The 26331-nt window shown below is 40.0% G+C and overlaps 1 protein-coding gene and 1 pseudogene across 10 annotated transcripts in view; both read left to right on the plus strand.

Moving 5' to 3' along the window:
- Nucleotides 1-26331, plus strand: part of KANK1 (KN motif and ankyrin repeat domains 1) — a 238363-nt gene that overhangs the window by 142348 nt on the left and 69684 nt on the right. The window contains exon 1 of one of the 10 annotated variants that reach the window (XM_031654161.1): nucleotides 1809-2724. The exons of the other annotated variants lie outside the window; for them this stretch is intronic. The gene's annotated coding sequence lies outside the window, so the exon portion shown is untranslated. Of the gene's footprint in view, nucleotides 1-1808; nucleotides 2725-26331 lie in introns of those variants that run through there. 10 annotated transcript variants of the gene reach the window in all.
- On the plus strand, nucleotides 4951-10769 carry LOC110741435 (annotated as a pseudogene).

Here is a 26331-nt window from a genome sequence, read left to right on the forward strand (position 1 = left end):
AGGGTAAGAGGGACCACCCAGACTTTTACAGCCTAAGTATTGTCTCCGGTCTCTTTACCAATCTTAAAGTATCTCTAACAGAGGCCCAGTGTTCCTGCTAATGAACCGAATAAAGAAATGTTATAGTCCATGGATTTGGACTTCCAGTAACGGCTTATTTTACATCTATTAAAGGCTACAAGGAAAGAAGTGGAGGGAAGGGCTGGAAGACTAAGAAAATAGGAAATGAGAAGAAATGCAGAAAGGAGAGTTCCATTTCCTCCTGCTTCTATCAAAGGAAAAAAAATGTTATGTGCGTTCTCTTTCCACCTCTAAATAAAGCAACAGGGCCAGCACTAACTAGTTTGTGTGACTGTATTCTGGCTGTTTAACCTCTGCTATTTCACAAAAACGTCCTCATCTGTGAAAGGAGGAATTTGAACTCGGGACAGTTTTCAGAGCCCCTTCAATTGTTGAAGCATAGCAACGAAGAATTCTATGGTCATACAACATTAAAAATCATACATATGTCCTTAGGAATGGGGTTTTATTTCTGTAAGAGCACCTCCAAAACAAGTGTGTGTGTTAATATATGTGCATTTTATATTTTTATTTATATTCTTTGTTCTCTTCCTTTTAAGAAAATCTATTTTGTTTCATTGCTTCAAAATTCTTGAAAAATTTTCTATCTTTTTATATAATCCAGAGTTGGCTGTGTTAATTTCTGCTTCCATCATACTAATTTAGGAAACCTGGCCTAATAGTGGCAGAAATAGCTAGAACTTTCTTCTGTGACTTACTGGCATTTTCCCTAAGCATCTGCATGTGTTGGGTATATGTGTAAGTACCATGCATTAGATATGTCCTCTGTTGAAAGGATAAAGGAATACTTGTTCCACAAGTTACCTTGGGTCCAACTCTGTTCTGTATTCAGTCTGTTCTCTCAACACAATGACCTCTTCAGTCTTAGGACAGAAGTCTGGAGTTTATTCACATCTCTATTTTGACTAATTGTTTTACACATCAGGCTCCATATAATGTAGTGGATAATGAGATGCTCTAAGTAAGTTAGGGATTTTCCATTCTTAGACTTGTGGATGAGGGAATTTCAAAAATTATCTACAAATTTACCCTCATAGATAATGTCCGTATGATATACAGAGATTGAGTTTTATAATATATAAATTGCTCTGAGCCAGAAATGAAAAATAAACATAGAATCCCATGTTAAAAAACTAAAGTTGCTATATTAAAATTAATAGTATGCAGGGATTTTTGATACATTGTTTTGAGGATGTGTTTACTGTGTTCAAAGCAATAAATTTATGAATGGAATCTAGTTTCATTAGCCCTCCTATAATATTTTGGTGAGAATATAAATGAGTACCTCCTTTTTGAAGGACAACCTGACATTATCCATTAGAATGTGTAGTCTTTATTTTCTTCATCTCACAGATTCACTTCTTGTAATTTACCCATTTATAATTAATTATTGCACATATTCGTTTGGAATTATTGGACAGGTACAGAAAGCTGCATGTAAAAGTATGTTCATCAAAGTGTTCGCAGCATGGGCCAAGTGCGATGGCTTACACCTGTAATCCCAGCACTTTGGGAGGCTAAGGCGGGTTGGATCATCTGAGGTCAGGAGTTTGAGACCAGCCTGGCCAACATGGTGAAACCCCATCTCTACTAAAAATACAAAAAAATTAGCCAGGCATAGTGGTGCGCACCTGTAATCCCAGCTACTCAGGAGACTGAGGCAGGAGAATCACTTGAATCTGGGAGGCAGAGTTTGCAGTGAGCCGAGATCGTGCCATTCATTGCACTCCAGCCTGGGTGACAAGAGCGAAACTCTGTCTCAAAGATAAAATAAAGTGTTTGCAGTGTGAAGAAAGAATCTAAATATTCAACAATAAAGAAAGGCCAAACGACACAAATATGAAAGGGGAGTACTATGCAGCCATTAAAAAGAGATGTGGTTATTATCTTAGGAAGATTAATATGAAGTTAAAAGTTATAAAGGAACATTTGGGGAAAATGTATAGGTACATACATGCTTATATAAGCACAAGGAAGAACTGGGAAGCAATACACCAAAACCTTGATAGTAGTAGAATTACGGCTGATTTTTTTACTTTCTCTCTCATTCATTTCTTTATTGTTGAATATTTAGTACTAGTACGTGGAGAGGGAATAGAAAACTTAATTTGGAAGGAATGGGACAAAAGTAGCCACCCTGGGAGCTGAGTTAGAGGAGAACACAGAGCCCAGGTGTTTCAGCATCTCTTCTGGCATCGGCAATGGGAATTCTCTGACTAGTCCTCACTGTGCCAGAGAAGCTTCCTGCACACAGCTGGGTCCTGTGAGGCAAGACCTGTGTCCTGCTGACTCATACACAGCATCCCATATCGCCTTAACTTTATTTAGCAACGTCAGCTCAAGGGAGCCTTGTGTTCCCTGTGGGCCCAGGATTTAGAAGAGCGTAATCATAGAATGTCTGTCAGGCCTGGAAGTGTCATTAGGGCTGTCCCAGTCTGGACATGAAGAATCCGAGGCCCAGAGCATTTAAGTAATATTCCCAGAGTCCCAGAGGTGGTTTGAGGCCAAGTGGAAATGAAAATGCAGTTCCCAGGCTCTTGGTCTCTCCAGTGATACTACTTTGCTTGTCTCCAAGCTCTGCTGTGGTGGATGAGTCTCTAGTTCTCACAAGCAGTTTTTAAGGCCAGAGCAAAAGATTTCCAGGTAAGAGAATTTTTTTTCATGTAAGAGAAGATTAAATTAATAGGACTTTTGTTCAGATATGCATTCATTGAGATACGTGGAAATTCAGGGGTTGTTGACTTTCCTTGGGTCTGACTTCTTTTGGATACTAAATAAAGGCTGCAAAACCTCTCCCTTGAATGATGCATGTTTGCTGAAAACCACAAAACTTTGCATATGATTTCGGAGGTTTCAAGAGCTCTGTAAAGCCTGTCCCTGGGTTATAAATGTCCTTTGTCTTATGCTCCCCTGTTTTCAAGCAGTTCTCTTGCATTTGGAGGTAATGGAACTGTGATCTGGTTTGGTTTTCATACCTTTATTGCTGATATGTTTTCTTCAAACAAAAAAAGAGAAGGAAAGGAAAGCAACTAGGACAATGAACAAGCCTCATCACATTGGATACTTAGTGTTTTCTTTGTGTTTACAGTTGCTGTTAGATTGTCATTCCAATAAAAGTAAAATTGTGTAATACTTTTTAAAGCTCCCATCACACTAGCACAACTGCTTTCATTTTTTGCAGTGTGTTCCAATGTGTTCCTGTCCGCATGGATACTTCATGGTTACAGCCAAAGACTGTTCATTATGCCCTTTCATGCTTCCACATGAAAGACACAAACTGAGGCTGAAATTGAGTGGCTTCTTACTAAAAATTAGGTATTTGAATAAGAGCAGATAGTTTTTACTTAAAAGATATAAGTTTTGAAAGTGGCCACATGCAGTGGTTAACACACTGATGACTGGACTTACCTGAAAAGTTTCCAATTCAGTAGCCCAGTGTGGGGCCCAAGAATATGCATTTCTAATAAGTCCCCAGGTGATGCTGACACCACTGGTCCACGGCCACACTTTGAGAAACAGTGGCCCAGAGAATAAGAGTCTTAGAAGGCAGTGTGTTTTCCAAATTTTGCTGAAGACAAGAATCACTTGAGAATATTTGTTAGAAATGTAAATTTTAACCCTGTGTCAGACTCACTGAATCAAAATCTCTGGGAGAATCTTGGCATACTATATTATCAGATTTGGAGGAACTACTATTCTGTTGCTATCAGGTAAGCCCCATAGAGCGTCACTTGTTTGCAAACCACTATTTTTTCAAACACTCAACCAGAAGGGACAATATATTTACCACTCCAATAGTTTTCTCATCCATTGTCTGCTTTGACCCTATGACCACAGCAGCCCCTAGCAGCATCCACATTTTAAAGTGAATTTTAAGTCATCCTTCTAAGACATAAATATTTTTGTTTCAGGTACCAAATACATTGTATGAAAGAGATACCAGAATACCTGCTTTCTGAGAATTTCCTCAAGTTTTACTGAGTTCCTTTTTAATAAGCATAGTCAGGATATGCATTTGTGTGTGTGAGAGAGAAAAAAAAAAAAGATAAAGGGAGGAAGGAAAAAGAAATGTGGTTTTCTGACAAGTTCAAGTTGCCTAGTGATGGTGATGCTGCTGATCTTGGAACACGTTTTGAGAACCACTGGAATAGACCAATAACTCTCAAATGTAGCAGTTGAAATCTCCTGGAGGAGCTTTGAAATACACTTCTGCTCAGATCCCACCCCCAGAGAATAGTTTAATTGGTCTTTGGTAAGGCCTAGACAGTAATTCTAATAATCATCCAGCCGGGCGCGGTGGCTCACGCCTGTAACCCCAGCACTCTGGGAGGCCAAAGCAAGTGGATCACCTGCGGTCAGGAGTTCAGGACCAGCCTGGCCAACATGGTGAAACCCCGTCTCTACTAAATATACAAGAAATTAGCCGGTCATGATAGCACACACTTGTAATCCCAGCTACTCGGGAGGCTGAGGCAGGAGAATCGCTTGAACCCGGGAGGCAGAGGTTGCAGTGAGTGGAGATCACTCCATGGCACTCCAGCCTGGGAAACAAGAGCAAAACTCTGTCTCAAAAAAAAAAAAAAAAAAAAAAATCCAAGATTGTGAACCATCACTGTAGGTCGCTCCAGATAAAAAGGTAATGGGGCCGGGCGCGGTAGCTCAAGCCTGTAATCCCAGCACTTTGGGAGGCCGAGACGGGCGGATCACGAGGTCAGGAGATCGAGACCATCCTGGCTAACACGGTGAAACCCCGTCTCTACTAAAAATACAAAAAACTAGCCGGGCGAGGTGGCGGGTGCCTGTAGTCCCAGCTACTCGGGAGGCTGAGGCAGGAGAATGGCGCAAACCCGGGAGGCGGAGCTTGCAGTGAGCTGAGATCCGGCCACTGCACTCCAGCCCGGGCTACAGAGCAAGACTCCGTCTACTTGATGAGGAAAAATAAAGGTCAAACCAGTGCTCCTCCCACTTCAATGTGCATACAAATCACCTGGGGGTCTTGCTGGAATGCAGATTGAGTCCATAGGTCTAGGGTAGGGCCCAAGATGCTGCTTTTTTTTAATCAAGTCTGACAGATGCTGCTGCGATTGCCTGGGGGTCTGCACTTTGAGTAGTGAGGTGGTTACAAAGTGTTGACCTGTGTAAGTGCTTATCAACACACAGTTTTTATATATTTTTAAGTAGTCTAGAACAAATAAAAGCAATGTCATTGAGGTTTCAGATACCTTAACTTAGAAACAACAAATATTTTGCCATTAATGACTATTTCCCTTCCTTTGATAGCTAAAACATTTTGTTTTTGCTTCTCCCTACCTGCTTACTCAGAGTTTCAATCAAATGTTTGTAAATTAATTTTGCTTTAGTATGACACATGTATTAACAGGCCTTTCCCCTTTATAACTGAGTCCCAGGATTCATTGAGTTTGAGAATCTTGCCTTCTGGCTTCCTCCTTGCCTTAGACCTTGCCCTTTAGGTGTTACTGCCCTAGGAGGCTGAAAGTTTAGTAATGCCCCAGGGCCTCGTTGCAGGAGCTAGTCACTTTTGGTACTTTCTTGCTGTCAGACTGCAGGCTCTGGGAGCCAGTCTTCTTGTGACATGAGTTCATCCTGTGTCTCTGGCTTGAGCGCAACCTTTCAGGCCTGGGTTAGGGGTGAAGCCTTTTCTCTGGCAGGTCCCACAGTCTGGCGCCTTTCCTAGTGTGGTGGAGTTGAGACCTTGCTGTCAGAGCCTATTCAGAAGGAGAGAGGGAGAGACAAGACCTCCGTGTGAGGAAGAAGGAGTTTAAGTCCCTTCTGTGGAATCTGTTTCCTCTGGCCTGTTGCATTTTCTCAGCTGAACATGGCGGAAGTGGTTGATATTTGAATTAGAGGCTCCGAAAGCTTCCTTGGGAAATGGATGGGGCTGAGCCAGTGGTCTTCCCCTTCTGCCTCTACCTCATGCTGACCAGGGGACAAGGCTCTGTCTCCTGGGTGTGGCCTGTCATTGGTCAGTCTCTGACCATACTCCTGTTTTCCAAGACATTCCTCAACAGAATGGGATCAGGCTTTTTCAGTCATTTCTTATTTTTAAATAGGCATCTCCATGGCAGATGCCCCTACTCCCTCCCTGTGCCTGAATATTTGCCTGTCTAGCATGAGTAGGCGAACGTCAGCAGAACTCAAAGAATCATGAAACGGATGTGCTTGTCCTAGCAGGAGAGTCTGTGACAATAAAAAAGAAGATATTGTTCTGAGTCTCCTCTATTAAAAAGTGAAAAGCTTAAGCGAGATTTATTTCCACTAAAGGAAAGCAACATAAGGCAGCTTGACCTTGAGTGTGATTGGAGCACTGTAAATGCTACTTCTACTTTTTTCCTTTTTTTTTTATTGTGGTAAAAAACACATAGCACAGATTTACCCTCTTAATTTTTAAGTGTACATTTCATTATTGTTAACTGTATGCACATTGCCATATGACAGATCTCTGGAACTTTTCCATTTCACATGACTAAAATGCTATACTCATCAAACGACTGTTTGTTTCCCCCTCCCCCTCGCGCCAGCCCCTGGCACCAACCTTTCTACTTTCTGTTTCTGAGTTTTTAAGTACATGTATATGTCATAGAAATTTGGCTTTTTGTGATTGGCTTATTTCACTTAACTTAGTGTCCTCAAGTTTCCATTCTATTCATGTAGCATGTGATAGAATTTTTTTTTTGTAGGCTAATAGTCCATTGTATATATATACCACATTTTCCTTAGGCACTCATCTGTTAATGGACATTTAGGTTGCTTCTGCACCTTGGTCGTTGTGAATAATTCTGTAGTGAACATGGGGTACAAATATCTCTTTGAGTTCCTGTTTTTAGTTCTTTTGGACATATACCTGGAAGTAGGGTTGTTGGATCATATGGTAGTTCTTATTTTTTTGAGGAACCTCTATACTGTTTTCTATAGCAGCTGCACCATTTTACAATTTCAACAACCCTCACCAATGTAGGGTTCCAGTTTCTCCACATGCTACCAAATGCTTTGGTTTTTTGTTGTTTGTTTTTGTCTTTTTTTTTTTTTTAATAGTGGCCATCCTAATGAGTATAAGGTGATAATTGTGGTTTTGATTTGGTTCTGCCTTTTTAAACTCTGAATTCAATCTCTGGTTCCAGCTTTTCCCATATCCATTTTCAGCTGAGGTGCGTATGCTGTGTTGGTAACATAAATTTAACATTGTGAGAGCTTTTATCAGGCAGCAAATTGTAAAGCCCCCTCTAGGTCAGACACTTGACCTCTTTAAAGCTTAAGTTAGGAACTTGTATGTTCTGAAGAAAACACAAGAAAAACTGGGAAATTTCCATTTAGCATGAGCCTTTCTGTTTTCTTGGTGGTGGTGGTGTGGGGGTGGTATAGTGTCTCCCTAGGTTGCCCAGGCTGGAATGCAGTGGCTCTTCACAGGTGCAATCATAGCTCACTACAGCCTCGAACTCCTGTCTCAGCCTCACAAGTAGCTGGGACTACAGGTATGTACCACCATACTCAGCTCCTTTCTGCTTTAAACAGTGGAAAAAATACATGTATTTTTTAAATTGAAGGGCTGGTTATATCTTCAAGGTGAAATCCTCTATGTGAAATCTGAATAAACTATTCCTGGAATATCCAGTGTCCTTTCCCCATGATGATAAACTAAGGAAGCCCAGAGCTGCCTCTCTTTAAATATAGTAAGAAGCCTATGCATAAACATAACACTTAAAAATAAGATCATTTATTTTATTTTACTCATCAGCTTAAACCCATCAATGACTTTTAACTTAGAAGAAAACCTAGTCTTCCTAGTATGACCAACAGGACTAAGCACATCTCATAAGCTAGCCTCTGCTTACCTCTCACTTCAGCCCAGCCTGCTCTTTCCCTCTCTTAAAAACTCAGTAGCTCAAATATATGGAGCTCTTTCTGGCCCTGAGCCTCCAGACCTTTTAAAGAAAAAAAAAAGATTGTAATTTTGATGAAGACCACATTGTCAATTTTTATTTCTATGGCTTTTACTTTTGGTATTGTGTCTAGACCTCTCCAACCCCTAGGCCTTAAAGATCTTCTAGGTTTTCTTAAGTTTTATAGTTTTTTGTTTTAATTTTAGATTTAAGATCCATTTGGAATTAACTTTTATATAAGACAGAAGGTCAAGAAGATTCATTATTTTGACTATAGATATCAGATTGCTGTAACACTGTTTGTTGAAAAGACTTTCCTTCCTTTTCTGAAAGAGTTTTTCTTTTCTGAAATGCCTTTGTCAAAAATCACATGGGCACATTTGTGTGGGTCTATTTCTGGGCCGTATGCTGTTTCTGGGACCATTTTCACCTTCCACCTTCCCCCTAGTTAACTCCTACTTATCCTTCAGGTCTTAGTTTCAATGTTGTTTCCCTGGAAAGACCCTTAAGGACCACCCATTCCTATGCATCTGCATACGCTCAACTTCAGTCTTAAGGAAGGTTGCCTCTGTTATTCTCACTCATCACCTTTTTTTTTCTCCTTCATAGCATTTACGATAATATGTTTATAACTTTTTTCGTTTGTGCACATACAGTTCATGCCTAAAGCCTCAAAAAGGTAAGAACTGAGTTTATTTTGTTCACCACTGTAGTGCCTAGTACTGTGCCTATTGCATACTGAGTTCTCAGTTACTGTTTTTGAATAAATGAGTGAAACAAAGTTAGGCCTCCTGAGGGATGTTTTCTAAATCCCTAGGTGTCATTTTCTTAAAATCAGAGGATATTCTTGGCTCTTGGAGCCTTAGGGCATAATTTTTTCCCAATTAACCCATCTTTGAAGATAGGGGTTTTGACAACTTTTGGCCTACCTCAGAGTCACCTAGAGGGTTATCAAAATGCAGATTGCAGGGCCCCAAACCCAGAGTTCCTGCTTCCACAGGTCTGGGATGGACCCAAAAATTTGGATTTCTAGCAAGTTCCCAGAAGATAATGCTGATGCCGCTGTTCTGGGAGCCCACTTTGAGAACTGTATTAGTCTGTTCTTGTACTGCTACAAAGAGCTACCTGAGACTGGGTAATTAATGAAGTAAAAAGGTTTCACTGACTCACAGTTCCACAGGCTGTAAAGGAGGCATGGCTGGGAAGCCTCAGGAAACTTACAGTCATGGTAGATGGCAAAGGGGAAGGTGTCATGTCCTACATGATGGGAGCAGGAAAAAAAGAGGGAAGAAGGTGATGCTATGCACTTTTAAACAACCAGTTCGCGGGGGAAGTCCGCCCCTATGATCTAATCACTTCCCACCAGGCCCCTCTTCCAGCATGGAGGATTAGAACTTATAAGATTTGGGTGAGAACACAAATCCAAACCATATCAAGCACTAGTGTTTAAGGTTAAGAATCTGAGGAGCCCTGAGTCACTGAGTCACCGCCACTGCCAAGGACTCAGCTCCCCCTTCTCCTGCCACTTCCCCCTTTTGCAGCCATTTCCACTGAGGACAAGGAATCGTATGTCCACAATCCAGAACCTCCATTCTTTCCACCCCTTTGCTGATACAAGTAAGGGTGATGACCTGCTCCCTGCTGGCACTGAGGATTATGTCCGTATAAGAATTCATCCAACAGAGAAACAGCAGGAAGACCCTTACTCTGTCCAAGGGATTGCTGATGATTATGATAAAAATAAATCAATGCAGGCATTTAAAAAGAAATTTGCCTGAAATGGTACTGTAATTGAGCATCCAGAATATGGAGAAGTCATTCAGCTACAGGGTGACCAGCGCAAGAACATATGGCAGTTCCTCATAGAGATTGGAATGGCTAAGGACAACCAGCTAAATGTTCATGGGTTTTAAGTGCTATGGCTCGCTGAAGCTTGAGTGAAGATTTCCTTGCAATGAGTAGAATTTCCTTTCCGTCCCTTGTCACAAGTTTAAAAACCTCACAGCTTGTATAACGTAACCATTTGTGGTCTGCTTTTAACTTGGCCTAGGGTAACTCCTTCATGCAGTAAACTGAAAAGAACCGTGCTGTCTAGTCTTGAAGTGCCTCATTTAAACAGAGGTCAAGCAGTAGGCGCCTGGCAGTGTCAAGCCTGAAACAAAGCAATACCATCATGTTTCAGCCACACTCAGCCCTAAGATCATAGACAACTACGTCTGGCCAGATGCTCCTCTGCTCTCCCTCTGCAGAGTTCCCTGTCCTAAGAGAATGTCACCACCCGAACAATCCTCGGTGAATCTGAGAGGAGAGGATGGGGTAAGGCAGCAACAGCAGCTCTACCACTGGAAGGGAGCCTTTGGTGGTCAAAGAAAGATCCCCTGGTGTCCCCAACCTGACCAGGAGCAGAGTTTTAGAGAGGCCCCCTTCCCAGTAGTGAGATGATAGGACATCTGGCTTGCCACAGAGGTCTTTTTGACCAGACATATCCTAGCTAAGGGATGTCCAAACACCAGAATGTGAGGCCAACCTTCCATCAAAGTTAAACCTTTGACAAGGGAACAAATCTCAAACTGATGTAGCAGTCATGTAGCTAGCTGTAGAGCTTGCAACTTAATGGCAACAGCTGTCCAGTGCCATGGGAAATAACAAACTGGTTTTGAGGTTTGGTTTTGTTTTGTTTTGTTTTCCCTCCAGTTTTAATGTTATGTGTAATGTATTTAACCCCCCCCCCTTTTTTTTATTTAAGTTCTAGGGTACATGTGCACAACATGCAAGTTTGTTACTTATGTATATATGTGCCATGTTGGTGTGCTACACCCATTAACTCGTATTTGCATTAGGTATTTCTCTTAATGCTATCCCTCCCCGCTTCTCCCACCCCACAACAGGCCCCGGTGTGTGATGTTCCCCTTCCTGTGTCCAAGTGTTCTCATTGTTCAATTCTCACCTATGAGTGAGAACATGTGGTGTTTGGTTTTCTGTCCTTGTGATAGTTTGCTCAGAATGATGGTTTCCAGCTTCATCCATGTCCCTACAAAGGACATGAACTCATCCTTTTTAATGGCTACATAGTATTCCATGGTGTATATGTGCCACATTTTCTTAATCCAGTCTGTCATTGATGGACATTTGGGTTGGTTCCAAGTCTTTGCTGTTGTGAATTGTGAATAGTGCTGCAATAAACGTGTGCATGTGTCTTTATAGTAGCATGATTTATAATCCTTTGGGTATATACCCAATAATGGGATCACTGGGTCAAATGGTATTTCTAGTTCTAGATCCTTGAGGAATTGCCACACTGTCTACCACAATGGTTGAACTAGTTTACAGTCCCACCAACAGTGTAAAGGTGTTCCTGTTTCTCCACATCCTCTGCAGCATCTGTTGTTTCCTGACTTTTTAATGATCGCCATCCTACCTGGTGTGAGATGGTATCTCATTGTGGTTTTGATTTGCATTTCTCTGATGGCCAGTGATGATGAGCATTTTGTCATGTCTGTTGGCTGCATAAATGTCTTCTTTTGAGAAGTGTCTGTTCATATCCTTTGCCCACTTTTTGATGGGGTTGTTTGATTTTTTCTTGAAAATTTAAGTTCTTTATTGAATCTGGATATTAGCCCTTTGTCAGATGGATAGAAGCCAAATCATGAGTGAACTCCCGTTCACAATTGCTTCAAAGAGAATAAAATAATCTAGGAATCCAACTTACAAGGGATGTGAAAGGACCTCTTCAAGGAAAACTACAAACCACTGCTCAACAAAATAAAAGAGGACACAAACAAATGGAAGAACACTCCATGCTCATGGATAGGAAGAATCAGTATCGTGAAAATGGCCATAGTGCCCAAGGTAATTTATAGATTCAGTGCCATCCCTTTCAAGCTACCAGTTACTTTCTTCACAGAATTGGAAAAACTACTTTAAAGTTCATATGGAACCAAAAAAGAGCCCACATTGCCAAGACAATCCTAAGCAAAAAGAACAAAGCTGGAGGCATCACACTGCCTGACTCCAAACTATACTACAGTCTACAGTAACCAAAACAGCATGGTACTGGTACCAAAACAGAGATGGAGACCAATGGAACAGAACAGAGGCCTCAGAAATAACACCACACATCTACAACCATCTGATCTTTGACAAACCTGATAAAAACAAGAAATGAGGAAAGAATTCCCTTTTTAGTAAGTGGTGCTGGGAAAACTGGCTAGCTATATGTAGAAAGCTGAAACTGCATCCCTTCCTTACACCTTATATAAAAATTAATTTTTTTTTTTTTTTTTTTTTTTTTTTTTTTTTTTGAGACAGAGTCTTGCTCTGTCACCCGGGCTGGAGTGCAGTGGCGTGATCTCCGCTCACTGCAGTCTCCGCCTCCTGGGTTCAAGTGATTCTCCTGCCTCAGTCTCCTGAGTAGCTGGGATTACAGGCACCTGCCACCACAGCTGGCTAATTTTTGTATTTTTAGTAGAGATGGTGTTTCGCCATGTTGGCCAGGCTGGTCTCAAACTCCTGACCTCAGGTGATCCACCCACCTTGGCCTCCCAAAGTCCTAGGATTACAGGCGTTAGCCGCCACGCTGGGCCTAAACCCTTATTTAAATAAAACTTGTTTTCAGAAAAAAATGAATCTGAGGATGTGTTACATGTCACCCTTTTACTTAGTGACAGTCCCAGGCACACTTGAGCTTGTTGTTAACAGTATTCATCAATTTAAGAGTTGATCAGAGAAGGTCACATAAGAATCCAATCTCAGTGGAATTAAAGGAAAAATTTTTGCTAAAGCAGAAAATAAATGAGAACTGTACATTTAAAATAAGAAATGAACAGAAAGCCTTTCAAATCACGCTAAACTAACTCTTATATCTGTGGCCACTACATTGTTGTTCCTTAATGCTTAAATAGGTAAAATTACTGATACTTTAGTTGAAACTACCAGCAGTAGGAATGTTTGCTCAGTAAGAGCAAGACTCCACTAATACAATCATGTTTATAAGGTCAAGGTTTAGGTTTCTGCTAGGGTCTGTTTTCCCTAGATCGATTACAAACAAATGAATACTGTTTTATTGTACCTATACTGAGTCATAAAATTATTTTCCTCCCAACTCAGGAAGAAACATAAAGGTGGTTAACTGAAAAAGAAGAAAGTGTAATCATTCTGATTTTCATTCAGATGCTCTTCTTTAGACTATCTATTGCTGCTTTCTTTTGTAGCAGAACAGCTGATTTTCAGCCTGGGTTTTCATGATCTGATAAACCTTCACTGATAAGTGTCAGTTTTCTTTAAATGTTCAGGAAGCTGTGTGGGTCTCAGAGACTCAGCTGGAGCAGAGCCAGCACGGGATTCTGAAAGCATTTGCAGCTCCGAGATGGTTTTAACCTGTTCGTTGGCAGTGCAGCCCTTGTGTACGCTCTTGGAAAGATACTGATGTGTACTTTCATGATGTAGAATGGATGAGCAGTGAGGGTTTCTAGAAAGGCTGAACACGGCCGGGCGCGGTGGCTCAAGCCTGTAATCCCAGCACTTTGGGAGGTCGAGACGGGTGGATCACGAGGTCAGGAGATCGAGACCATCCTGGCTAACACGGTGAAACCCCGTCTCTACTAAAAAAAAAAAAATACAAAAAACTAGCCGGGCGAGGTGGCGGGCGCCTGTAGTCCCAGCTACTCGGGAGGCTGAGGCAGGAGAATGGCGTGAACCCGGGAGGTGGAGCTTGCAGTGAGCTGAGATCTGGCCACTGCACTCCAGCCTGGGCGACAGAGCGAGACTCTGTCTCAAAAAAAAAAAAAAGAAAGGCTGAACACACTCATGCCCACTTTGGGACACAAGGAGGCAGATGCTATCATGGGAACTCTTCAAATAAGGTGGTATGTTTGGCTGTATCCCCACCCAAATCTCGTCTTGAATTGTAGTTACCATAATCTCGTGTATCGTGGGAGGGACTCGATAGGAGGTAATTGAATCATGGGGGCAGTTACCCTGATTCTATTCTTGTGATAGTGAGTTTACACGAGATCTAATGGTTTTAATAAGGGGCTTTCCCCGCTTTTGCTTGGCACTTCTCCTTGCTGCTGCCATGTGAAGGATGCGTTTGCTTCCCCTTCTGCCATGATTGTAAGTTTCCTGAGGTCTCCCCAGCCATGCTGAACTGTGAGTCAGTTAAACCTCTTCCCTTTATAAATTACCCAGTCTCTGGTGTGTCTTTATTAGCATTGTGAGAATGGACTAATACCTAAGGCAAAAAAGATGAGTCAGGAATTAGCTTTTAGTACAGCTAATCTGTTAAGCACAGTATGAACCTAAATTTAATTTTCTTTGGGCTCAAAGCACAGTTCTCTAGTTAGATTACTTTTGGGGGAGAGGGTGGGTAGGTATCTAATTTGTTCATTGCTCTATCTTCAGTGCCTGGCACACAAAGGGCACACAAATTCATTTGTTGAATGAATAAATTAATTTATTTACTGTTGTTTCTTCCATATTTTCTCTTTATTGTCTACATTTTTATTTGTTTCTGTGCCTGTGATAAAAATACCTCCACCAGCTTCTTACCTTTATTACCGCAAAGAATAAAGTTGCAAGTATAATTGTTTGGACAAACACAGCATAAAATTTCCCTAATAGGCAAATCTCAACCTTTTTCCTACATTAGAAATGAAAGCCAGTATCCAAGTAAGATTCTGATCTGGTTTGGATCCGTGTCCCCTCCAAATCTCGTGTTAAAACGTGATCCCCAATGTTGGAGGTGGGGCCTGGTGGGAGATGTCTGGATCACGGGGGCAGATCCCTCATGAATGGCTTGGTGCCTTCCTATATAGAAATGAGCTTTTTCCCCTGACTTCATAAGAGAGCTGGCTGTTTAAAAAGAGCCTGGCACTTTCTCTTTCTCTCTCTTGCTCCACACCTCACCATGTAATATGCCAGCTCCCCCTTTCCTTCTCTAAGTTTCTCGAGGCCCTCACCAGAAGCAGATGCTGGCACTGCACTTCCTGTACATCTTGCAGAACCATGAGCTAAAATAAACCTCATTTCTTTATAAATTACCCAGTCTCAGGTACTGCTTTGTAGCAATAGAAACTAACACAGATTATAATTTAGATCTTGATCCGTAATTGAGATTTCTTTTCACCTCTAACCCACTCTTACCAAGAAAATTATCTACTACGTTCGAAGAAGCCAAATGGGATTAGGTCATGTTGGGTAATTTGGTTGCAAAATGTCTAAGAGCTGGTTAATATTACCCCTACTCTTCCTATGGTAGGAGCCAGTATTGGAAATCACCAGAAGATAATCAGATAATAAACTGTGGTGAGAGTTTCTACTCCAGCATACTTTTGTTACTTTAATTATTGACGTTTTTTGTGTAGTCTACAGGAATATGTGAGTAATCATACTTGATGTATAATAAGATAGGTTTTTAGTTGCCCATACGAAAGACTAACTTACTTGAAGAAGTCAAATGAGCTCTGCATTTTTTGTTAGGGTAAAATATTTGTATTTGTGTGTGTGCATTTTTCAGTTTGGTTCTTGTAGAATCTAGTTCCTTAAGGTTCCTCTTTATTACCCAGTCTCCTTAGGTCACTTGTATCTCAGGCAGTTTGCTTCATTTACGACTAAGTCCTCATAAGGAGACCATGCTCTGGCCCCAGCTGCTACTTGCCATGCACTTCTTCTCATCTTCCGCCTTTGCATGTGCCATCCCCTCTGCCTAGAATGCCCTTCCACCTTTCTTGACCTGAAAAGCACTCACTCATCCTTTAAGACTTAGGCCAAGTGATCTCTTATTATGAATAATTTTTTTGGCCACATGCACCCTTGTCAGGCAAAATAAGACCACCTTTCTATGGACTGGAATTGAACTGTGTATACACTACTCTTCTAATTGTTTCTATAATATTTGCCTCCAGCCCAAGTGTATGAACTTCTAGGGAAGGTACAATGCCTTAGTCTATGTTATGCCTCCAACATAGAAACTAAAGAGTGCCTGGTACAAATTCTAGGATATTGTAGATCTTTAAAATGTATTATGGTAAGTAATTAAAATATTCATACAAGTATATAAAATATTGAAAATAGCTTCCAGTGATAACAATTGTTAGGGTTGCAAGATTGAATAATTTTTGTATATTCTGTCTTTTCCAGATTTTAGGTAAAGTTAATTATATTGACTTTTCAATTTTATTGTTAAATGAACAAAAATACTGTGATGTATTATAAAAAGATTCTAGAACTTTCATATCAAAATGGTGGTCTCTCCTTTCATATTTTTCATTTTTAAAACTGATATATATTGTACATATTTTGGGGGTCCATGTGATAATTTCATACATTCATACAATCAAATCAGGGTAATTGGGATATCAGTCACCTTAAATTTTTATCTGTTGTTTATGTTAGGAACATTTGAATTATTCTCTTCAAGCTATTTTGAGTGTATTAATAATACACTTGATTAATGTTAACTGTAATTATCCTCCTGATCTATCGAACACCAAGTCTTATTTCTTCTAAGTGTATTTGTACCCATTAGTCAACTGCTCTTCATCCCCCATCCCCTCTACCCCTCCCGGCCTCCGGTAACCACCAGTCTACTCGCTGTCTTCATGAGATTCACTTTTGTAGCTCCCATGTATGAATGAGAACATGCGATATTTGTCTTTCTGTGCTTTGCTTATTTCACTGAACATAATGACCCCCAGTTTCATCCATGTTGCTCCACATGACAGGATTTCATTCTTTTTATGGCTGGATAATATTGTGTATTTTTACCACATTTTCTTTTTAAATATTTATTATTTTGTAGAGATAGGGTCCTGCTATGTTGTCCAGGCTGGTCTCAAAGTCCTGGACTTAAGCGATCCACCTGCCTTGGCCTCCACATTTTCTTTGTTCATCCATTGAGGGACACTTAGGTTGATTCCATATTTTGGCTATTATGAATAGTGCTGCAATAAACATGCAAGTATAGATCTCTCCAATATGTTGGTTTTCTTTCTTTTAGATATATACTCAGTAGTGGAATTGCTGGATCATATAGTATTCTACTTTTAGATTTTTGAGGAACTTCTGAACTGTTTTCTACAGTGACTGTCATAATTTACGTTCCCACCAACGTGTGAGGATTTTTCTTTCTCTATATCCTCACCAGCATGTTAGTCCCTGTCTTTTTTGATAAAAGCTATTCTAATTGGGGTGAGATTATATCTCATTGTGGTTTTGATTTGCATTTTCTGGATAATTACTGATGTTGAGCACTTCCTATACCCATTGGTCATTTGTTGAGAAGTATCTGTTCAGGCCTTTTGCCCTTTTAAAAATCAGATTAATGACTTTTTGCTGTTGAGTTGTTTGAGCTCCTTATATATTCTGGTTGTTTATCTCTTGTCAGATGGATAGTCTGCAAATACTTTCTCTCATTCTATGGGTTGTTTCTTCAGCTTGTCGATTGTTTCCTTTGCTGTGCAGAAGCTTTTCAGCTTGATGTAATCCCATTTGTCCATTTTTGCTTTTGTTGCCTGTGCTTTTGAGAACTTAAACAAAAATTTTTTGCCCAGACCAATGTCCTGGAGCATTTCCCCAATGTTTTCTTTTAGTAGTTTTATAATTTCAGGTGTTAGATTTAAGTCTAAATCCATTTGTATTTGATTTTTGTACATGGTGAGAGATAGAGGTCTAGTTTCATTCTTCTACATATAGTTATCCAGTTTTCCCAGTGCCATTTATTGAAGAGACTGTCCTTTCTCTGTTGTATATTGTGGGCACCTCTGTCAAAAATCAGTTGGCTGCAAATGGCATGGATTTATATCTGGGTTCACTATTCTGTTCAGTTGGTGTTTGTGTCTGTTTTTTATGCCAGTACCATGCTGATATGGCTACTGTAGCCTTGTAGTATATTTTTAAGTCAAGTAGTGTGAGACCTCCAGCTTTGCTCTTTTTGCTCAAGATTGCTTTGGTTATTTGGGTTTCCGTATAAAATTTAGGATTGTCTGCTCTATTTATATGGGGAGTATCATTGGTATTTTGATAGGGATTACATTGAATCAGTAAATTGCTTTGGGTAGGGTTGTCATTTTAACAGTATTCTTTCAATCCGTGAGCATGGAATAATATCTTTTCAATTTTTTGTGTCATCTATTTAATCAGTGTTTTATAGTGTTCCTTGTAAAGATCTTTCACAACTTTGGTTAAATTGATTCTTAGGGGCCAGGCACAGTGGCTGACACCTGCAGTCCCAACACTTTGAGAGGCCAAAGCAGGAGAATTGCTTGAACCCAGGAGTTTGAGACCAGCCTGGGCAGCATAGTGTGACATCATCTCTACAAAAAAAAATCAAAATATTAGCCAGACATAGTGGCACGTGCCTGTGGTTGCAGCTACTTGGGAGGCTGAAGTTGGAGGATCGCTTGAGACCAAGAGATCAAGACTGCAGTGAGCTGTGATCATGCTGCTGCACTGCAACCTGGGTGATAAAGCAAAACGCTGTCTCAAAAAAAAAAAAAAAAAAAAAAGATTCCTGAGTATTTTACATTCTGTGTAGATATAATAAATTAGATTGCTTTCTCTCTTTTCCAGATTGTTCACTGTTGGTATATATAAATGCTACTGAATTTTGTATGTTGGTTTTGTATCCTGAAACTTTACTGAATTCACTTATTACTTCTAGTAGTTTTTTGATTTTTAAAAATAGAAGATCCTGTCATCTACACTGAAAGCTAATTTGACTTCTTTCTTTCCAATATGAACACCCTTTATTTATTTTTCTTGACTAATTGTCTGGCCAGGACTTCCACTTTACGTTGAATAAAGGTAGTGGAAGTGCACACCCTTGTCTTGTTCCAGATCTCAGTGGAAAGCCTTTTAGGTTTTCCCTGTTTGGTATGATGTCAGCTGTGAATTTGTCATATATGGCCTTTATTATTTTGAGGTATGTTTCCTCTGTACCCGATTTGTTGAAAGTTTTTAAAATAAAGGGATATTGAATTTAATTGAATACTTTTCAGCACTTATTGGAATGATCATGTGGTTTTTGTTCTTGGTTCTGTTAATGTGTATAACATTTACTGATTTGCATATACTGAACCATCTTTGCATCCCTGGGATGAATCCTACTTGATAATGTTGAATGATCTTTTTTATGTTGTTGAATTCAGTTTGTTAGTGTTTTGTTGAGGATTTTTCTGTCTGTGTTCATCAGTGAAATTAGCCTATCATTGTCTTTTTTTTTTTTTTTTTTTTCATTGTGGCCTTATCTGATTTTGGTATCAGGGTAATGCCAGCCTTGCAGGATGAGTTTGAGCATTCCCTCCTCTTTTTTTTTTTTTTTTTTTTTTTTTTGAAGAGTTTGAGTAGAATTATTATAGTTCTTCTTGAAATGTTTAGTAGAATTCATCAGATCCTGGACTTTTCTTTGATAGGAGACTTTTAATTATAGCTTTGATCTTATTACTTGCTATTGGTTTGTTGAGGTTTTCTCTTTCGTCATGGTTCAATTTTGGTTGTATGTGTCCAGGAATGTATCTTTTTATTCTAGATTTTTCAATTTGTTGGCAATTGTCTCTAATGATTCTTTGTACTTCTATGGTCTCTGTTGTTTTGTATCTTTTGTTTCTGATTTTATTTATTCCTGTCTTCTCTTTTTAGTCTAGCTAAAGGTTTATCTTTTTTTTTTTTAACTAAACTTTTGTTTTGTTGATCTTCTGTAATGTTTTAATCTCAATTTCATTTATTTTTCTCTGATCCTTATTTCCTTTCTTCTAGTAAATTTGGGTTTGGCTTGGTCTTGCTTTTCTAGTTCCTTGAGATGCTGCATTCTTAGGTTGTCTTTTGAAAGTCTTTCAACTTTTTTGATGTAGATGTTTATTGCTATAACCCTCCCTCTTAGTACTGTGTTTACTGTATCCCATAGATTTTGGTATGTTGTGTTTCCATTTGTATTTGTTTTGAGGAATTTTTAAATGTTCTTATTTCTTCATCAACTCATTGTTCAGGAGCATGTTGTTTAATTTCCATGTTTTTGTATAATTTCCAAAGGTTTTTGTTTTTGTTTTTTGAGATGGAGTCTCGTTCTGTCATCTAGGCTGGAGTGCAGTGGCACAATCTGCAACCTCCACCTCCTGGGTTCAAGTGGTTCTCCTGCCTCAGCCTCCCAAGTAGCTGGGATTACAGGCATACACCACCACACCCAGCTAATTTTTGTATTTTTAATAAGACAGGATTTTGCCATGTTGGTCAGGCTGGTCCCGAACTCCTGACATCAGATGACCCGCCCACCTCAGCCTCCCAAAGTGCTGAGATTACAGGCATGAACCACCACACCCGGCCCAAAATTCCTCTTCTTATTGATACCGAGTTTTATTCCATTGTGGTCAGAAAAGATACTTGATATGATTTCTGCTTTTTAAAATTTGTTGAAACTTGTTTTGTGGCCTAAAATATGGTTTATTCTTGGGAATGTTCCATGTACTGATGAAACAAATGTGTATTTGAACAGTTGAGTGAAGTGTTTTATAAATACCAGTTAGACTTATTTGGTCTGATGTGTAGTTTGATACAGTGGTTTCTTTGTTGATTTTCTGTCTAGATGATATGTTCGTCGGTGAAAGTGGGGTATTTGACGTCCTCCACTATTACTGTATTACAGTCTCTCTCTCTTTGTATCTATTAATGTTTGCTTTATATACTTGGGAGCTGAATTTCAGTCTATCAGATGTATTAGTTCTAAGATTTCTGTTTGATTTTTTGAATAATGCCTCTTTGTTAAATTTCTCCAATAAATTTCTGAATGGAGAATTACCATTTTGTTTCTTGTATTCTGGTTGTTTTATAACTCTTGTCCTCCTTTCTTCCTGTCATCCTTTATGGTTAAGTCACTTTCTCTGATACTATGTTTTAATTTGTTGTTGTTTATTTTTTAGTGTGTTTATTATGGGTTTTTACATTGTGGCTACCATGAGGCTTCTAGAAAATACCTTATAGATATAACAAGTTATTTTAAAGAGATGACAGCTTATCTTAGATAAGCAGTCCCCAGTCTGTTTTGGCACCAGGGACCAGTTTCATGGAAGACAATTTTTCCATAGAGCAGTGGGGATGGTTTTGGGATGAAACTGTTCTATCTTAGATTATCAGGCATTAGATGCTTATAAGGAATGCTCAACCTAGATCCTTCAGACTTGCAGTTCACAATAGGGTTTGCACTCTTATGAGAATCTATGCTGCTGATGATCTGACAGAAGGCAGAGCTCAGGCCGTAATGCTTGCTGGCCTGTGCTCACCTCCTGCTGTGTGACCTGGTTCCCAACATGCCATGGACCAGTACTGGTCTTTGGCTCAGGGGTTGGAGATCCCTGTCTTAGATCACAAAAAAAGAATAAATAAAAAACTTTAAAACAACCCTCCATCTTTAATTCCATCTCCTGACATTTTGACTTTTGTTGGTCTCAATTTATGTATTTTTATATTGCCTGTCTCTTAACAGGTTGCTGTCGCTGTTATGGTTTTTGATAGATTGTCTTCTAGGTGTCATACTAGACTTATGGGCTACTTACGGGTGGACTGCATATGACAATTATAGTATTTGAATATTCTGGGAGTTTCTATACTTGATGTTACCTGTAGGTTTTATACCTTCAAATGTTTTCTTTTTGCACATTAATGTTTTTATCATTTCAGATTGAAGAACCCTCTTTAACATTTCTTGTAAGACAGATCTAGTGATGGTAAATTCTCTTAGCTTTTGTTTGTCAGAAAAAGACTCTGTCTCCTTCATACTTGAAGGCTATTTTTGCTGTTTGCTGGATAAAGTGTTTGAGGATAGCAGGGTTTTTGGGGGTTTTTCTTTCAGCACTTTGAAAATATCATTCCACTTCCTCCTGACTTAATATGGTTTCCATTGAGAAGTCTGTTGCCAAATGAAGTGGAGTTTCTTTGTATGTTATTTCCTCCTTTTTTCTTGCTGCTTTTAGTATCCTCTTTTTGTCCTTGACCTTTGAGAGTTTGATTATTATATGCCTTGGGGGTAGTTTTATTTGGGTCATATCTGTTTGGTGTTTTCTGACCTTCCTCTACCTGGATATTTTTCTCATATGAGTAAGCTTTTTTCTACCCTCACTCTTGCTCAACTTTTTCTTGAATACCAATAATTCTTAGATTTGGTCTTTTAAGGTAATTTTCTATATCTTGTAGGCAATCTTTCTATAATATCTTTCCATTCATTTTACTTTTTCTCCTCTATGTAATTTCAAAGAGCCTGTCTTTGGGCTCGCTGATTCTTTCCTCTGCTTGATGCATTCTGCTGTTGAGAGCCTCCAATGAATTTTTCAGTTAGCAAATATATTTTTCAGTTTCAAGATTCATTTGGTTTTTTTTTTATCACTTCAATCTCTGTTAAATTCCTCTGATAAGTTTCTGAATTGCTTTTCTGTGTTATCTTGGAGATCCCTGAGTTTCCATAAAACTGCTATTTTGAATTCTTGGTCAGAGAGCTCATGAATCACCATCTCATTAGGGTCAGTCACTGGTTCCTTGCTTTATACATTTGGGGAGGTCATGGTTCCATGTTCTTGTGGATATATGTCTGTGTCTTTGCATTAAAGGATTTATTATTATTCCAGTATTCTCTGTCTAGTCTATTTTGGTTTTTACTGGTTACATTTGCTTAGAGATTATTTGTAATTTATCTGTTGAATTTCTTACACATTTTTCTGCTAGGTCACTGCCTGTTTTTCTGCACTAAGTGGTACTTAAAACCCAGGTTTGCCTCTGTTCTTCTAGCAAAGGATCAGAGGATTGCCTGGCTGGAATGGGGGAGGTTCCAAAAGAGCTATCCCTGTGGTATGGAAAGGCTGGCTAGGAGTTCATGCCCAAGAGACCTGTGGAATCTACCTCCTACAGCATAGTGCTGCTGAACAGCCACGCTGATTTGGCATCTCCTTTGGTTGAGTTACAGAGTGGAGCTTCCAGGGCTGGAGATGGTAATCCTACCTCCTCCCTTTGTGTGCGGCTGTCCACAGGGTGGTGTCTCCCTTCAGGCACCCTTGATGCTTCTCATGGGTAGAGGCATGGATAGGTCTCCTGCCAAAGAAGCCAAGATGGTAGGCAAGTTATGTGTCCACCTTAATCTCACTTTTTCCAGTGTAGACTCTGAGTTGGGGGAAGTATTACATGTGCTTGATACCAAGCAGAAGGGTGTCACAGATATGAAAATCTGATTCTCTTACTGTCTCCTGGAGTTTTTTTTTTTACTTCTCAGTGGCCCCAGGAACTGACCCATTCTGTTTCATGAGTTCTGGGAGATTGCTGGTGATAATCTCGATGACGTATATTTATTTTGGTTATTCTGTGGGGAGAAGTGAAGCCAGCTGTCATCTACATTTTTTAAGTATAATTCTTATTTTGAGTGGCAAGATTCTGATTCCAATATCCTGCCCTAGTTTTTATGCATTTTGGAAACTCCTACCATCGCGTTTAGAACCTTCCACCTGGTGGATTTTTTGTTTTTTGTTTTTCAGTTTAGAAAGTATTTGATTTTTTGAAACAGTTGACATTCATGTAAAGAACAAGGTTGTTAGTCAAGCCTGCTCTACTAATACTGTGCAGTCTAGAAAAGAGTGTACTGGGGCCGGATGTGGTGGCTCACGCCTGTAATCCCAGCACTTTGGGAGGCCAAGGCGTGTGGATCACGAGGTCAGGAGATCAAGACCATCCTGGCTAACACGGTGAAACTCCATCTCTACTAAAAATACAAAAAATTATCTGGATATGGTGGCGTGTGCCTGAAGTCCCAGCTACTGGGGAGGCTGAGGCAGGAGAATGGCGTGAACCCACGAGGTTTTGCAAGAGTGCTTTTTTCTTAGCTAGGGGAACTAAGCCACCATTGTACCACTAAGATTTACTGGTTTGCACTCTCCTCTGAGGGAAAAAAGAAGCAGTTTATCGATCTGTAACACAGGAATGGACTGTGGCCAAACCTTTTCTGGTTTATATGATGTACCGGCATAAGAATCTGCATAGCATTAAGAAGAATGAGCCCTCACAATTTGAGGCCGCCTGTCAGCATGAACAATAACTGAGAAAAATCAATGCACAATATACAGCCGTTCTCTTTGCACAGACACTGCCAGGATCCACACCCAGTGACAGTGTCTTTTTTTTTTTTGAGCAGGCTGGAATGCAGTGGCATGATCTTGGCTCACTGTAGTCTCTGCCTCCCTGTTCAGGTGATTCTTGTGCCTCAGTCTCCCAAGTAGCTGGGATCACAGGCGTGCACCACCACACACAGCTAATTTTTGTAGTTGTAGTAGAGATGGGGTTTTGCCATGTTGGCCAGGCTGGTCTCGAACTCCTGGCCTCAGAAGATCCACCCATCTCGGCCTCCCAAAGTGCTGGGATTATAGGCATGAGCCACTGTGCCCGGCCGACGGTGTCTTGTTATTTTACCAGTGATATGCTTATAGTTCCTAATTTTAGGTTTCCTACTTATTTTGGTTTTATTGTTCAGTTTGGGGAAGGGTGGGAGGCACCAATTTGGATCTGAGAAAAAGATCTGCCAGATGAAAGAGTTTCAATAGCGGGAGAGGACCTTGGGCCAAAGTTTATTAAGCTTGACTAGGAAGATTCTGGGCACATCTCCATCCAAATACCTTGACACATACTTCATTCACCCCCAGCACATGCAGCTTGTCCCTTCTTGTCTTCTGTTTGCCTTCAAGGTTTTACATGGTGGTATTTACAAGCCGTTATGGAGCAAGAGTGCAAACACACAAGGCTAGGAGGGGGCCAGTAAACAGGGTTTGGCTTAGGGTTTTGTGGTTATTAGCTTTCAAAAGTATGCTTAGTTGAATAATTCCAGAAACTGGGCTTCTTTCCTTTGCCCCTTCATTTCCCCACCGCCTCCCTCTCTGGTCTTCCCAGTCTCCCCTTTTTTTTTTTTTTTTTTTTTTTTGTTAAATCTGCGTTTGTCAGAAATTTGTAGACGTTCACTCCTATTCTTAAAAGACAGTATTTACTCTATCCCTAAAGCCTGCCTTTTGATTCAGCCACCAATGACTGTGCACACAAAGGTTATTGCTCTCCAAGTTCAATGTTGTGGACCTGAACCAGTGCCTCTGTTTCCAAGAGAAAGTCAGGTGATTACCCCTTCATCAGGGAGCTTGGAGCCATCCTGTCCTGGTGTGCCACCAGCCAGAAACTAAGGATCAGCAGGGAGTGGACGGTTTAGAATCTCCTCTCTCCAGGTGAACACAGTGCTAGTCAGTGTAGCTGGAAAAGCCATGCGGGGGGCAGGCTTGTCAGAAGCAATCTGTTTAAAAAAGAAAAAAAAAAGAGAGAAAAAAGGTTCCTTTTCAGTTTACCCTGAGTTGCTTTCACAGTAGTTAGCTTTGAACTGTGGTGCAAACCCATTTAAACAATGAGGAAAATTTCACTAGCTAAGTGGCAAGAAATTCTCACCCTGTGTGATCAAAGCAATCAGCCATTTCCTTTTCCTTCCTTTTTATTTACTTATATTTCCAACCCCTATACTTCATGATTGTAGCCTGATAGTTTCCTTTTTTGCATAGCATTTTAAAAAATACCTTTTCTTTTCCCTGAGGATTTTAAAGCAAATAAAACAACATTGACAGAAAGGGTCTAAATATTTATATTTTATTTTTATTTTTTGACTCGTTCTGTCACCGAGGCTGGGGTGCAGTGGTGCAGTCTCGGCTCACCACAACCTCTGCCACCCCAGGTTCGAGTGGTTCTGGTGCCTCAGCCTCCCAAGTAGATGGGATTACAGGCATACACCACCAAGCCTGGCTAATTTTTGTATTTTTTTAGTAGAGACGAGGTTTTGCTGTGTTGGCCACGCTGGTCTCAAACTCTGACCTCAGGTGATCCGCCCGCGTCGGCTTCCCAAAGTGCTGGGATTACAGGTGTGAGCCACCGCGTCCGGCCTAAATATTTATTTTTAATAATTATTATTACAAAAATAAGAAAAGAGCTAAAATCCATGATTTCATCAGCCAGAGGCAACCACAGTGAACATTTTGGTACATTTACTTCTCATCGTTTAAATTAAATATGTACGTATACACATACGTATTTTTAATAAAATTAGATTGAGGATAGTACACAGTTTTGTTTTTCTTTTAACTAACATGCTTTGAATATTTTACCTTATTAAAAACTTACATGATTTCAATGGCTGCATTAGAATTAGTGTATACAGATATTATTCTAGCATCCTGTTGCTAGGAGGTCATGTGGGTTTCTGAATTGACACTTCAGTTCTCAACTTAGAATTTGTTTCACCCCAGTTCTTCTGATTTCATGGGTCTAGAGTCAGAGTTTGAGCACCATGGAAATGGAATTTCTATAT

This window comes from Papio anubis, chromosome 13, assembly GCF_008728515.1.
Source record: "Papio anubis isolate 15944 chromosome 13, Panubis1.0, whole genome shotgun sequence".
Taxonomy (NCBI): domain Eukaryota; kingdom Metazoa; phylum Chordata; class Mammalia; order Primates; family Cercopithecidae; genus Papio; species Papio anubis.